The 14112-nt window shown below is 41.5% G+C and overlaps 1 pseudogene; it reads left to right on the forward strand.

Annotated features, from left to right (window-relative positions):
• Window positions 1–37: 37 nt before the first annotated feature.
• On the forward strand, window positions 38–615 carry LOC127196144 (60S ribosomal protein L12-like; annotated as a pseudogene).
• The last annotated feature ends 13497 nt before the right edge of the window (window positions 616–14112 follow it).

Genomic DNA, 14112 nt, shown 5'->3' on the forward strand with positions numbered 1-14112 from the left:
CTACTATGCTGTATTAGAGGTTGAAGACAGTGCACACACTTTTCAGCTTTCAGTTTGAAGGAGGCTACAATGCCAGGTTATTTGGTCATCCTGAATCCAGGTTCATCTGACACTGGCCTCCTCCACCATGCCACTCAAGTTTGACTCCAATAAGATTAAAGTCATGTACTTGAGGTGCACTGGAGGCAAGGATGATATCACACCCGCATTGGCCCCCTAAGATCAGTCCTCTGGGTCTGTCTCCAGAAGAGGTTGTTGATGACATTGCCAGGGCTACTAGAGACTCGAAAGGTCTCAGGATTACAGCAAAACTGACCATGCAGAACAGATAGGCCCAGATTGAGGGGATGCCCTCTGCCTTTGCCCCGATCATCAAAGCCCTCAAAGAGTCACCAAAAGACAGAAAGAAGCAGGGGAACATTAAACACAGTGGACACATCACTTTTGATGAGACAGTCAACATTGTTCAGCAGATGTGACACTGCTCTTTAATCAGAGAGCTTTCTAGAACTATTAAGGAGGTCCTGGGTACTGCAAAGTGCCATGGGCTGCAATGTGGACGGCTGCTACCTTCATGACTTCAACAGCTGTGCAGTGAAATGCCCAGCTAGTTAAGAAGCAATGGGAAGATATTTCTACAAAAGACCATCTGATAAAAAAAAAAAATTGCGCACACAGATATTGGCCAGAGGACCATCTTTATAAATGGGGCTAGCTTCTGGGTCCTACTAAGATAGACCTGAAATATTGTAATATGGAGTTATAGGAGTCAGTTGTTGAATGGGGCTTTGGAACCAGCCTGGCATGGAGCCAAACCTAGTCTCTACATCTATGATGCCTGCCTAATGCTTAAGTCAAAATTACTGCTTGTTATGGCCTGATCCTGAAGCTCTGGGGGGGTACATGTCCTGGCTCAGTTGTGAACACAGCTAGACCATTTATCCATAAGGGTTAGCATGGCTTAGTGGCCGTGGGCATAGGTCCCTTCCTGGGGCCAAGGTAACTTGAGGTTTGCTCTATGGAGCCAATATTGTCCTGCAATTATTCCAGAGCTGCAGATACTGGGTCAGTTTGGTCTAAGGGCAGGCCTAGAATCTGAATCTATGCAGCCAGCACGCTACTGAGCTGACCATTAAGACTAAAGCAGCATGGGATCCAGCCTAGAACTTGGGACCATAGGAGTCAGTTTGCCAGTCAGATACCCTCAGAGACTAAATCCCCAAGTCAGGATGTTGCCAGGGGAGAGTGGGAGGTTCAGTTCACAGGTAGAAGTTTGGCTTCTGAGTCTACAAAGGCTCTTAGCAACGGTCAGGCAGTACCCAAAACCCATAGGAGCCATCCTGGGAACTGAGTCTAAGAGTGCTAACCTGATTGCTGGGATTCTAGGAGTCAGCCTGGCAGTCCTCAGGGGCCATCTGTAGCCAGAGGGGAAACTAGTACACAAACTACCTGGAGTTCAAGCCTGTCCATAAGTCTGGAGTCCCGGCCTGAAGATGCCCTACAAGCTGAAGGAGGCTCAGGTTTGAAGGCCTGGTACACAGAACAGCCTTCAAGCCTGGAGCTGTGGGGACGCTCCTGGCACTTGGCTTTCCTGTGGTGTTATAGCAGCTGAAGGGGTCTAATGCAATTGTGCTCCTTCACCTCAAAGGCTCTCTTTCTGTGTAACTTACTGCCTGCGGGGTGTGCACCATAGAAACTCTGCTTCCGGCCTCTCAGGGTGACTTCAGTGTGGTTTTTATAGTTTTTGTGAGATTTCTACTGCATGCAGGAAAGAGTAGGACTGTTGAAGTTAGTTCCTATATATTTTAGGACAACAAAAATACACTGCATTTATTAATTGTTGACCTTAAGAAAGTGGGACAGAGAGGAAGACATCCTATTGGGACTCTAAATGAGAGAAGCATGGGAGAATGGGGAAATAGAAGGATCCAGAGGGTCCTAGAAACCTACAAGAAGAACATTATGATGGGCAGATCTGGGCCCAGGGGTCCTGCTCAAACTATGGCACGAGCCAAGGACAATACGTGCAGTAAACTTCGAACCCCTACCCAGATCTAGCCAATGGACAGGACATTCTCCACAGTTGAGTGGAGAGTGCGGTCTGACTTTCACACGAACTCTGGTGCCTCATATTTGACCACGTCCCCTGGATGGGGAGACCTGGTGGCACTCAGAAGAAGGATAGCAGGCTACTAAGAAGAGACTTGATACCCTATGAGCATATACAAGGGGAAGACGTCCCCCTCAGTCACAGTCATAGGGGAGGGGAGTAAGGGGAAAATGGAAGGGAGGGAAGAGTGGGAGGGTACAAGGGAGGGGATAACAATTTAGATGTAATATGAATAAATTAATAAAAATATATTTTAAAACACTGCAGTTAGAAAAGAGTTTTGTTTGTTTTGTTTTGTTTTTAATGGATTATATAAATTGCTCCAGCAAAAATCCAAAAATCCCGGCATATTTTCCTCTCTCTCTCTCTCTCTCTCTCTCTCTCTCTCTCTCTCTCTCTCTCTCTCTCTCTCTCCCTCCCTCCCTCCCTTCTTCCCTCCCTCCATTTATTTCTTTATTAAGGAGAGCAGGTCGCCTAGGTCATATGGAAAGCAGAGGACAACTCTGGGGAATCTGTATGTTGTTTGCTCCAACTACACAGGTCCTGAGATCACACTCAGGCCACCAGGCTTCCCATCACCACCTTTGTCCTCTGAGCCATCTCAGCGGTGGTGGTGTTCCTACCTTTTACTTGCTTGCTTGTTTATTTATTGTGTTGGGTGTGGCTGTTTCTCCTTTATTATAGATTCCAGTTCAACAGGTCTGTATACCCTTAAAAGGGGTTCTTTCAAACACACCCAAACCATTCATCATCATCATCATCATTATTAGTAGTAAACAAAACTAGAGTGACTATATGCTTTCTGTGTGGATTAAATGTAAAAGCATAGCAACACATCTTAAAGATTTTTTTTTAACCCATTCAGTTTTCATGGAGAGCAGTATATTGCCTCAGGCCTTCTTTTGCACTCTTTATGTAGACTGCTCCTGAGGAAAGACTTCTCTCTTGTGGAATAATATTTAACAGTTGCCTTCTTTCATATTCATTAGCATGGGATTCAGTCTACTACACCAACTCAAAGACTAGACAGTGGGCACCGAGACACTTCCCAGACAACTCTAATTCTTCTTCTTCTTCTTCTTCTTCTTCTTCTTCTTCTTCTTCTTCTTCTTCTTCTTCTTCTTCTTCTTCTTCTTCTACTACTACTACTACTACTTCCTCTTCTTTATCCACTTCCTCCTCCTCCTCCTCTTTGAATTTCTCTTGTGGCCTAAACTAGGAGAAAAGGTGATGAATAAGCTCCCAAGTATTTATAAGCCCTTTTTGACAATAAAGGGCTTTCCTGGAATTTGTTCTATGTGTTGAAGATGGCATCTCTCTTTTCTGTAACTGCAAGTCAGTAGTTAAGACAGATGTTGGACTCCACATCTGCTTTTAGAAACCACTTTCTTTGGCTACTTTTTTAAACATTGGAGTATAGTGGTGTGCAGCATGCACAGCTGTAGCCAGTAGGCTCTAACCCACTGTCTGTACCTTTTCCCTCAGCAGAAAGACCTTAACTTCGCAGACTGATAATGCAGCCTTGTTGGTAAGTCCATTACTTCACAAGTTTCTCCCTTAGATAGAAGAGCAAGTTGCATCGAACAATTAGGAAGCAATGCTTGTCAAGGTTTCACCACAGATGGGATGTGGCTTATGAAGATGAGCCCCCACCCCCTTGTGAGAAGCTACTGGCAGTTAATTGATGCTGGAAGAGGCTGAGTTGCCTTCCTTGGTGGTAAATTGCTATTGTTGGAGGTTGGTCTGATGTACTTGATGCTAATTACTGCTTGCTGACTTTGTGCCTAAATACTTATTCCTATTTAACCAATAAAAAGCTGGACAGGTAAATGGGAAGGGTGAGGCTAGAGGAAAGAGGGTACAGAAAAGGAACTCTGAAGTTCCTCATGGAAAGAGATAGCCAAAATGAACAACAATAGCAAGTATTTGGGGATTGTGGATGAGAAATAGCACAAATAGTAGTTATTAGAAGCAAATGGAATTGGATGGAGGCTGGGAGTTATTGGAGGATAGCTGAAGAGGTAATATCCACCTGGCTCCAGGTAAAGGCTCATTTAAAAATACTTCAGGTGTCTGTGTCTTTATTGATTGTTAGCTGGTTAGAAAATACTGCCGAATAACAATTAGCCTAATAATAAGCATTGATTAGGCATACTTATTAGTTGACCACAACGTGCCATGCTGCAGAAAACACAACCTCTACTGGTGCTCATGCAAGGAACCCTAACTAACCTCAGTGGGTCACAAGCAAAGGGTGTGGAAATAAGGGGATTTGTTGAGAAAGCGAGGGTCAGTGGGAGTGGTGTTAAGGTATAAGAGGGAATAACAGGCAATGAAAATAAGCAAAATAGATTATATACATGTATGAAATTGCCAAAGGATAAAAAAATAAAGAATAGTAACTGAATTTTATGTCTTATAATTTTGCAACATATCTTATCATTGAGTAACCACAATTTTTAGGTATTAACAAACACCTAAAAAAATAAAATAAAAACTCCAAATGAACAACTAATTTGTAAATAGGTATAACTCAGGTTTCCTATAATAAGTCATTTGGGTGAGAGACCTAGAGCAATAGGAGCAGAGAGAGTCCAAGAGAAATCCAAGGACACAATTATTTTTCCTCTGAACCCATAGGTAAAATCCTTGTAAGCATGCCAGGCCCTTAGCATGGAAAGGTCATTGTTGCCAAGCCGTGTAGTCCTAGTTCAACACCACGAAGACTCACGTGGCAGAAGGAAAGAGCATCCACAGTTATTTTTCTGACATCCACACGTGTCAGCACACACATAAGAAACAAGCAAATATCTTTTGGGTATATGTCCAGGAGTGGTATAGCTGGGTCTTCAGGTAGAGCTATTCCCAATTTTTTTTTGAGAAAGCACCAGTTGATTTGCAGAGAGACTGTACAAAGTTTGCACTCACACCAGCAATCCTCAGTAGTATGTGCTGCCACTTGTATTTTTGATCTTAGCCATTCTGATGGGTATAAGATGGAATCTTAGAGTCCTTTCGATTTGCATTTCCCTGATGACTAAGGACACTGAGCATTTCTATAAGTGCTTCTTGGCCATTTGACATTCCTCTGTTGAGAATTCTCTGTTTAACTCTGTACCACATTTTTAAATTGGATTATTTTGCTTGTTGGTGTTTAAATTTCCTTTGTCAGATATGGGGTAGGTCTTTACAATGTGTAGGCTGCTGTTTATTATTTATTATTGTTTATTATTATTTATTTATTTTTTATCTTAGAGCCTGAGCTGTTGGTATTCTGTTCAGAAAATTGTTTCCTGTGCCAATGAGTTCAGGGCCCTTCCCCACTTTCTCTTCTAAGAGATTTAATGTGTCTGGTTTTATGTTGAAGTCTTTGGTCCACTTAGAGTTGTGTTTTGTACAGGGTGACAGATATGGATTTATTTGCATTTTCTACATGTAGACATCCAGTTAGACCAAAACATTAAAAAAAAATTTACACTGTACAAGAAGTACATTGGCTCAGCTATGTTCATAGCATCTTTAGCCAGAATCTGAATGTCCCTCAACTGAAGCCAGAAAAAGGAACTGTGGTATATTTACACAATGGAATACTACTCAACTATTAAAAACAGGGAAACAATTTGTAGGCCAATGGATGACACTAGAAAGATTATCCTGAGGTAACCCAGACCTAGAAAGACACACATGGTATGTACTCACTGATAAGTGGATTTCGGCCATATGGTACAGGATAACCATGCTACTATTCACGGATCCAAAATAAGATAAGTAACAAGGAGGACTCAGGAAAGGATGGTTAAATCTCACTCGGAAGTGGAAATAGAATGAATAGAAGATATGGTTTAAAAAAGAAAAGGGTTTTTTAAAAAAGAGCACAGAGAGAAATGAGGGTCAATATCAGACTTGGGGAGGTGGGACGGGGGGGGGGGGAGGGGAAGTCAGGAGGACTTGCAGAGAGAAAAGAAACCTTAGGAGGGGGCATCTCTGTGACAAGCTGGAGACTTACTACAGGGTACGTGCCTGGGAGGATTCGACTCCAGCTGAGACTCCTAGTAGCAGGGGTCGTGGCGACTGAAGAGGCCACCCTCTAACTAGACAGGACTCCTAGTGGAAAGAGGGAAACATCAACCCACCCACAAACTTCAACCCAAAACTTATCCTGCCTACAAGATGTGCAGGGACAAAAATAAGAAGAGATTGGGTAAATGTCCAACCAATGACTGACCCAATCTGAGACCTACCCCATGGGAGAGAGCCAACCCCTGACACTATTAACAATACTCTGCTATGCTTGCAGATAGGAGCCTAGCATAGCTGTTCTCTGAGTGGCTCCACATAGCAGCTGATAGAAACAGATGCAGAGACCCCAGGCAAACATTGGTCTTGTGGTAGAGTAGAGGAAAGGATAAAAGGACCTAGCAGTGCCAGGAGCTCTACAAGAAGACCAACAAAGCCAACTAACCAAGGCTCAGGGAGGTCCTGTGGAGAGTGAATCACCAAAAAGGGACCACGTATGGACTGAACATAGGCCCCCTACACAGATGTAACCAATGGGCAGATTGGCCCTCATATAGGTTCCTTAGTGATTGCAATAGGGGCTGACTCTAACATGGACTCGGTTGCTTGCCTTTTGACCACTTTCTCTTGGCAGGGCTACCTTGGCAAGGCTACCTTGTGAAGCCACAGGGGAAGAGGATGCACTCAGTCCTGCTGCAACTTAATACGCTGAGGTGGGTGAGTGTGTGTGGGTTCCCCTTCTCTGAGGAGTAGGAGAGGAAGGAAAGGGGAAACAAGCAGAGACAGTGGCACCTGGAAGGCAGGAGGGAGGGGCCTATGACCAGGATGTAAAATGAATATTTTTTTTTTTTCAAAAAAAAAGAAACAAGCAAATAAATGAATACAATTAGGAAAAACAACACCGGTTCCCAAGTGCATGCTGTTCTCATTTTTCAAACTCCAGAGGTAAATAAGATTGGAATTTTAAGTGCGGCATAGGTATTAGAAAACTAACTCTTGTTCCTGCTTTGGCAATTTGCTAAGCATCTTGAAGTCTCACTTGCCTTATCTGCCATGTGAAGGTGGTGTTTGCTTTAAGGATTAAAGGGAAACATGCACTAACTTAAGAGAGCACCTGGCAAACTGGCTTTCTTTGCTCTCGTCCCTTCCTTCACTCAGGTGTACCTCTCCTTGTCTTCCATTACTGGTGGCTACACAGCTGCGGCTTTTCTTGGTTGCAGCTGTTTTACCAAAGGCTTCTTTACGAGTGTGTGTGTGTGTTGTGCATGCACCAGCCCTACATGCAAGCTGTTGCTACTACTCTGCTAATAAACTGACTAGGAGCCAATATAAGACTTGGTTAAAAGAGAATGAGAAGTCATGAGAAACTCAATTGCTGTGGTCAAGGATTGAAATTACTCATTTTCATCATCCAAAACTATACATTCCACCATTGGCTACCCAACCAAAGATACCCAATGGTGAGCGCCACAGTAATGGATAGAAATAGGACACAGCCTTTCAGTCTCTATCTCTCAATATCAACTTCTCTTTAATGGGCACGTGATGCTTTTTTTCTTGCAGTACTCTAAGGACAACTATTTACATACATAATCCAAAATGCCTGCTGTCTAAGTGTTCCCAAGTCTTTCTGCCTTAAGGGAAATTCAATTCTTTCATAATTAAATGAAATGAATTAAGGCTTCATCCCCCACACTAAGGTGGCCCAGAACTCTCACATTCCTGTGCATGGCTATGTGCACTTTGTCATCTCTTCAGTCAAACTTAAGTTCTTTCTCATTGTTCTGTACTCTTCCTTCTATAGCTTGTGAGTTCAATTTGTCTGTTCTCAATATAGAACACTGTTTGTAGCTTGGAGATGCTGAGTTGCTTTCCCTAGGAGTGTACTCAATGGTAAGTTGCCATGCTCCAGAAACTACAGCTTTTACCCATGCCCACGCAAGGTACTCTAATTAAAGTCAATGGGTCACAAGCCAAACAAAAGACATGAAAGTAGGAGGGTATTTGTTGAGAAGAACTGGTTCAGTGAGAAATGGGGGTAAGGCATGAATGCAGGTAATAGGAACAAAAATGACCAGAATACATTATGTACATGTATGGAATGGAATAACAATTAATGCCAAAACGGGTGGATGTTTGAGAATTATTCATCTTGCAGGTCCCATGGTTTCATATCAGTTAATTTCTTGATGAGCTGCTTTTCCCCAACACGCCACCCCAAACCTTATTTTCCTGTATGACTCCTTCTACCAAACATTTGAGAATTCACAAAAGTCTGCCTCCTCCATCCTTCAAGGAAAACATTTTTAAATTCCCTTCCATTCAGCAGAGTGTGCCTTGCTCATTGATAATATAAGTCTGACAGAGAGAACGTAGACTGTTCACTAGTTAATGGTCATAGGCAGAATTTCACTCCTTGGGCCAAACTAAAGAGGAAATGAAAATATATTCAAACATGTGTTGTTGACTACTCAAAATATCAAAGTGTAAATTGATGATATAAAACCCTTGGCATACTCCCTGACACCATGAGTCCCAGAAGATGCTGGTTTGTCTTTCCTGTTCACTTGACGCATAGTCAAAGTTTGATGCTAGGGACTGAGAATTTCAAGTGTTTCCCAGCTTAAAGCATTAGCATGCAAACTTCCAATAATTCTACTCCTATTAATTCCATAGCTCATATTCTATGCTGAATTTTCTGAGCCAAAAAATACTATGATCAGGTTCACAAAAAATAATACTTTTTAAGAGGATGTGAGGTCATGTCCTGTTCCGTGGAGAGATGTTCAAGACAGCACGACACCATTCATGTGTGTACAGGAAACAGTTGGCTTATACAAGAACTGTATGTCCTAGTTCCTGGCCCAGTAGACCCAGTGGACCCAGGGGACCCTGACGAGCCTGTCAGTAGACCTCACTTTCCTCCTCGGTTTCTTATGAGCATTCACCCAGACCTTTCCCCTATGCTGTACCTTCTGAAAACCACGGTTCCTTTTCTTTTCCTATTTTTCACCCTGGGCCCTTAGGCTAGACAAAGGCTGGCATCACAGGCACTACAGTAAAACTCAAACCACTTCCAGATGTCCTTCCTAAAAGCTTCAAGTTAAAGGGAAAAGATAGTGAAGGGCCAATCCAGACTAAGTATAACTGGATGTTTACCAAAAAGTCCATGTGTTGCCAATCAATAAATGCATTGCTTCGTGCTTAAGGCTCTTTTAAGAGTATAGAAAATGCATGTTTGCACTCTTTACATAGTTATTAAGTTTTCATGTCATAATTAATGTGTAATTGTTCTTACAGTTACCTGATTGTTATCTTACTTATATTTTTTAAGGAAAAAAAATAATAAAACATCAAAGTACACTACCATTGTGCGGATTGGCGGAAAGCACGCCGGTATGCTTAGAGATCAAGGAAAAGAGATCAGTGCCTGGGCCACCTGACTCTCTAGGTAGGCTGCCGAATTCAAATTCCAGCTTCACTGCCACTGACTTGGAATAATATTACCTACGTCATATGGTAAGAGACGGAAGGATGTTGTGGGCTTGGATATAGTAAATCATCTCTAAATGCTATTTAGAGATTGCTAACTCTTTTAACTAGGCTGGAATGACGGCCTAGGCTCAAACCTTTTGTTTAGACCGAAAGCATTCACACTAAACAGCACATGACTCTTTAATCCCAGAAAACAAAAATTGCTGTTGTTTTTCTCAGCCTGTATTTACTTATTACCCCAAATTATAGTTAGAACCTAAAATGTCATGCCCTAGAAGGAGTGCCAGGAACATGGTACCAAAGAGAAAAGACAGGCTCATGTGAAGTCTTAATTCTAAAGAGAAGAGAAAAATTAACGTAATGAGCAACAGAATGATGAAAATGACATCAGACAACAAAAGCATTATGCAGAAAATAAAATGAGTGAGAGCATAGGCGGAAGATCGTGGCAGAGAGTGTATCCTAGAAGTGAGATTCAAACAGGAAGATCGTTCAAAGATCTGACTGGGCACTGCTCCCCGCATCACCCACCCCGACTCCCACCACCACCCCCACCGCCACCCCACCCCCCAGGCCCCAGACGAAGAAGGAAAAGCTAGTGCGCATGCCACAGAAAGGGAGCTGTGTGCTTGCGGTGGCTGGAAAGAAAGCATCACGGGTAAGTTCAGAGGCACAGTCAATGTCAGCAACGTGGAGCTTTGTGTCTTCTTTGCTCTAATCAAGACTTCCCATCCAGTGAGATGGAGCGCTCTGGAAAGGTTAGAGTAAGATATGATCTCATTTATAATTCTGAATCGTCACCCTAGTGGTCAGGCTGAGAATGGCTTCTGGGAGAGAAAGAAGACAGTGAAACAGCTATGGCAATGCCACCACAGGCAGTAAGGAATGACTCTCACAGGATGTGGATTGTAATTGTGTAGGAAAGACGGGTCAGGGTGCGAGAGCAAGAGGAGGGGTAGGGAATTACTCTTGGTTATAGGTTGAGAAACCAGATGGCTGCTGGCTTATTGGATCCAGAGATCATGCATAGGGAGACAGAAGTTCAGAGAAGAAAATCAATCAAATATCACTTCATGGCTCTTTTAATTTGATCACTTGCATTGGCCACTTAGACATATATTTGTCTAAGTTGGAAATAACCTAAGGAAACTCATTTTTCCGACTTCTGCATCATTTACATGGGAAAGGGAAATCCTAATTGATTAATGGAGCAACGTGGTCACTCCCTGTCTTATTTGAGTTCGCATTTTATGTGCATATACGTTAACATATAACTTTTTGCATAAACCTTTCTACATTTCATTAAGATTATAAAACTTGATATTAAAGTTCAGTGAATTGCAAACAGACTACATTGTGTAGGGAGATAGATAGATAGATAGATAGATAGATAGATAGATAGATAGATAGATAAAAGCAATATAAAAATCAAAGACAAGATTTATCAAAATTCAGGACAGTGTTTATGTCTAAGGGTAAGAACCAAAGAACTCCAAATGTATTAGTAAACTCTAATATACATGACCTAAAAGGTGACATAAATATCCATTGTTCATATAGCACAATAAAGAGAATTCATGCCATTCATTCCTCTGTACTGTACGAAGCACACGTGATTTCCAATAGCATCCTCCCTCTCTAGGTGACAGCCTCTACGAGGGCAGGAGCCTGTTTTGGCCTCTACTGGGCACTAAGTTCTTCCCTGCATTCATTCTTTGGCACGAAGTGAGCCAACATTTTCCCGTTTGTGTACCAACAATAAACAATATGGCCCAGCCTAGAGTTGGTTTGAGGTAGGTAGGACAGAAGACACAACACTTGTGACTTAAAGAATGCCTGCTTGCTGCCTCCTCTTTCCTGTATCTTTCCTCAGCAAGTACTGGGAAACATGAACTCAAGAGGATCCCAGAACCACGCTGTCTTAGCTTCTTTGTACCAAATCTACAGCACATCTGAAATAGATTTAAATGTGCTCACAAGAGCAGCAACTAAAGTACACACCACTCATGAGCTAACATGTCTAGAACAGGTTGTGTACAATAATTTCACCTATTCTTAAGCAATAAACACCATTTCAAATGAATTACTTTTCATATATCAGGTTTTTGACAGGGTAAAATCATCTGTAGTCTAACCCGATAAATCTTGTTGGTTACAGAGTCCTTAGGACTTATCATGCCATCCTTTCATATGGCATAGATAAAATTTGGTATTATAGTTTGGTATACAAGCCAGATTGACTTATCAAGAGAGACAGATGCCTTCCACCTGCTCAAACAAAGAGCAGAAAATCATCTTGTGCTAAGTTGTGTACACTGCACATAGGTATATTACCTATGAAAGTTTAAATGTTTAGAAAACAGAAGGACTGGGCACCAATGAAGTTGGAGAAGTCTTAACAGGATTCATCCTGAAGGATGCTGAGATGCAGACATGTTTGTTCCAGCATCTTGCTCGATCCAATCCCAGGCTGCCTCAGTAGCCATGTTCACAAAAACCCACATCCAGAAATGGCTAGCTAGCTAGTCCAGCACCACAGACTGATCTAGTCAAGACTTCAGATAAGCCTGCACTTTCATAGCAAAGAAAAGAACAGACAACAAATGTTAAAGCTGGCTTTCCAAAGACTGGATATTATTCCTTTTTTTCCCTTGGGCTCCCAAAACATCAGTAATCAAATTTAAGAGAATGGTACCCAATTTCTCAAAAGGGGGTAAGTGGGTTTTGGTTGTTCTATGGGTGGTGGATGTTGCTTGCAAATTGTTATGGTTTTGATCAGGGAGAAAACAAGGCATAGGAGCTGAGACTCAGGGTTCTATCTTTGATTTTTCTTTCCTCAATCCTTCTTTCTCTCATATATGACGTTACGGAAAATGAAAGAAAAAGGCAGGATAAGAAAAGGGGGAATATAGGAATAGCTGGATAAAAGAGTGGATTACTGAATCTACTCTTAAACTATAGTACTATTAATATTCTCAATTATTTTTATATTATATGGATTATTGTATATTGATACAAATTTAGGGTACACTTTGATTTATATTATTATATATTGACACAAATTTAAAGTTATTTTTATACCTATAATGTATATATGTTTCAACTCTTGTATAAGGCATTGTGCCTATGCAACTCATTAACAAATGCAGTGTAAAACTCTAGTCCTTTTTATGCAGGCTGTCCTGCTGAGACCTGATAGGCCATTGTCAGATGATAGGAAAGGAGGCCTCCCCCTTTCTGAGGGCAAGGGGAGGAGGGAGGGAAGGGTGGGATCAGAGGAGACGTGGGAGGGGGCTACAACTGGGATGTAAAGTGAACAAATTAAAAATAAACATGTGTAAAAGCTGCTATTACATATTGTTTAGGACAATTAAGTAATGCAAATTAACAGTCAAACTATCCAACTCATGGTCATGTTAGATACTAGTCTAGTAAACTACAAAAACTATGTTCCCTAGGTTGAACAGATAGTGACTAGCTAGAAATGAGCAATGCTTGCTAATTCAGATATTAGATAGATAGAGAGATAGATAGATAGATAGATAGATGATAGATGATAGATAGATAGATAGATAGATAGATAGATAGATAGATAGATAGTCTTGAAAAAACCTCAGAGATCTACAGAATACGGCATTTTAAAATGTTTAATTAATTTAAGGCTTTTTGACAGTAAGATATGTCTGCTTCTGGCAGCACCCATTTCTGCTTCAAAGAAGATTATGAGCATTAAAGTACCTCCACACAGACTTTGTTTGAAATGCAGCAAGCTAGGCACTGGGAAAGAAACTGTCCTTCCTTCAACTACTGACAGCATGCTAGCCAAACTCGGGCAAACTGCACAGGGGAGTTGCTGAACTTGCCAAGACAAGGCAGGCAATCCTTCATAATTGCTATATCACACAAAAAAGTCCGACATGTACAGCACCATAAAGCTGAATATGATGTCCAAATGTTGCAAAGAAAATTTGCGTGTCATCTCTATGTTTTGAAAGCTGCTTGCTCTGAACTTCCTACATACTCAGGCAATATTTATTCCTTCTCAGGTCTCTGATGAGGTGGAAGACTAGAGAGTTATAGTCTCACAAGTAAGCTTAAGTTGTTTAGGATTTTTAAAAATACGTTTTTAAAAGATATTTTTGGGTCTAAGTAGAATTTTTAGGTTGTTAAATGCGAGCTGTGATAAAAAATGCTTTGGGCATAGAACTCTGAACTCATCAAGACAGGGTAGATCGTAGAGCACGATCTAAGTTTTCTAATACAAGTGGGGTGGACATTGTGAATGTAATTATTACACAATAGTTTTCATAATTGTTTTATAATTGTTCTTACTGTATGTAGTTTATTATTGCAAGAGAAAGAGCTTTTTTAAAATTTAAACAAGAATGGGAAAATGTTGGGGGTTGGTCTGGTGCTCTATGTATTCAGATGCTAAATTCTGGGCCCCAAGATCTGGTTGCAGTCCAGATGAGTGCATTCTCACGTGCACT

Source organism: Acomys russatus, chromosome 12 (assembly GCF_903995435.1).
Source record: "Acomys russatus chromosome 12, mAcoRus1.1, whole genome shotgun sequence".
Lineage (NCBI taxonomy): Eukaryota > Metazoa > Chordata > Mammalia > Rodentia > Muridae > Acomys > Acomys russatus.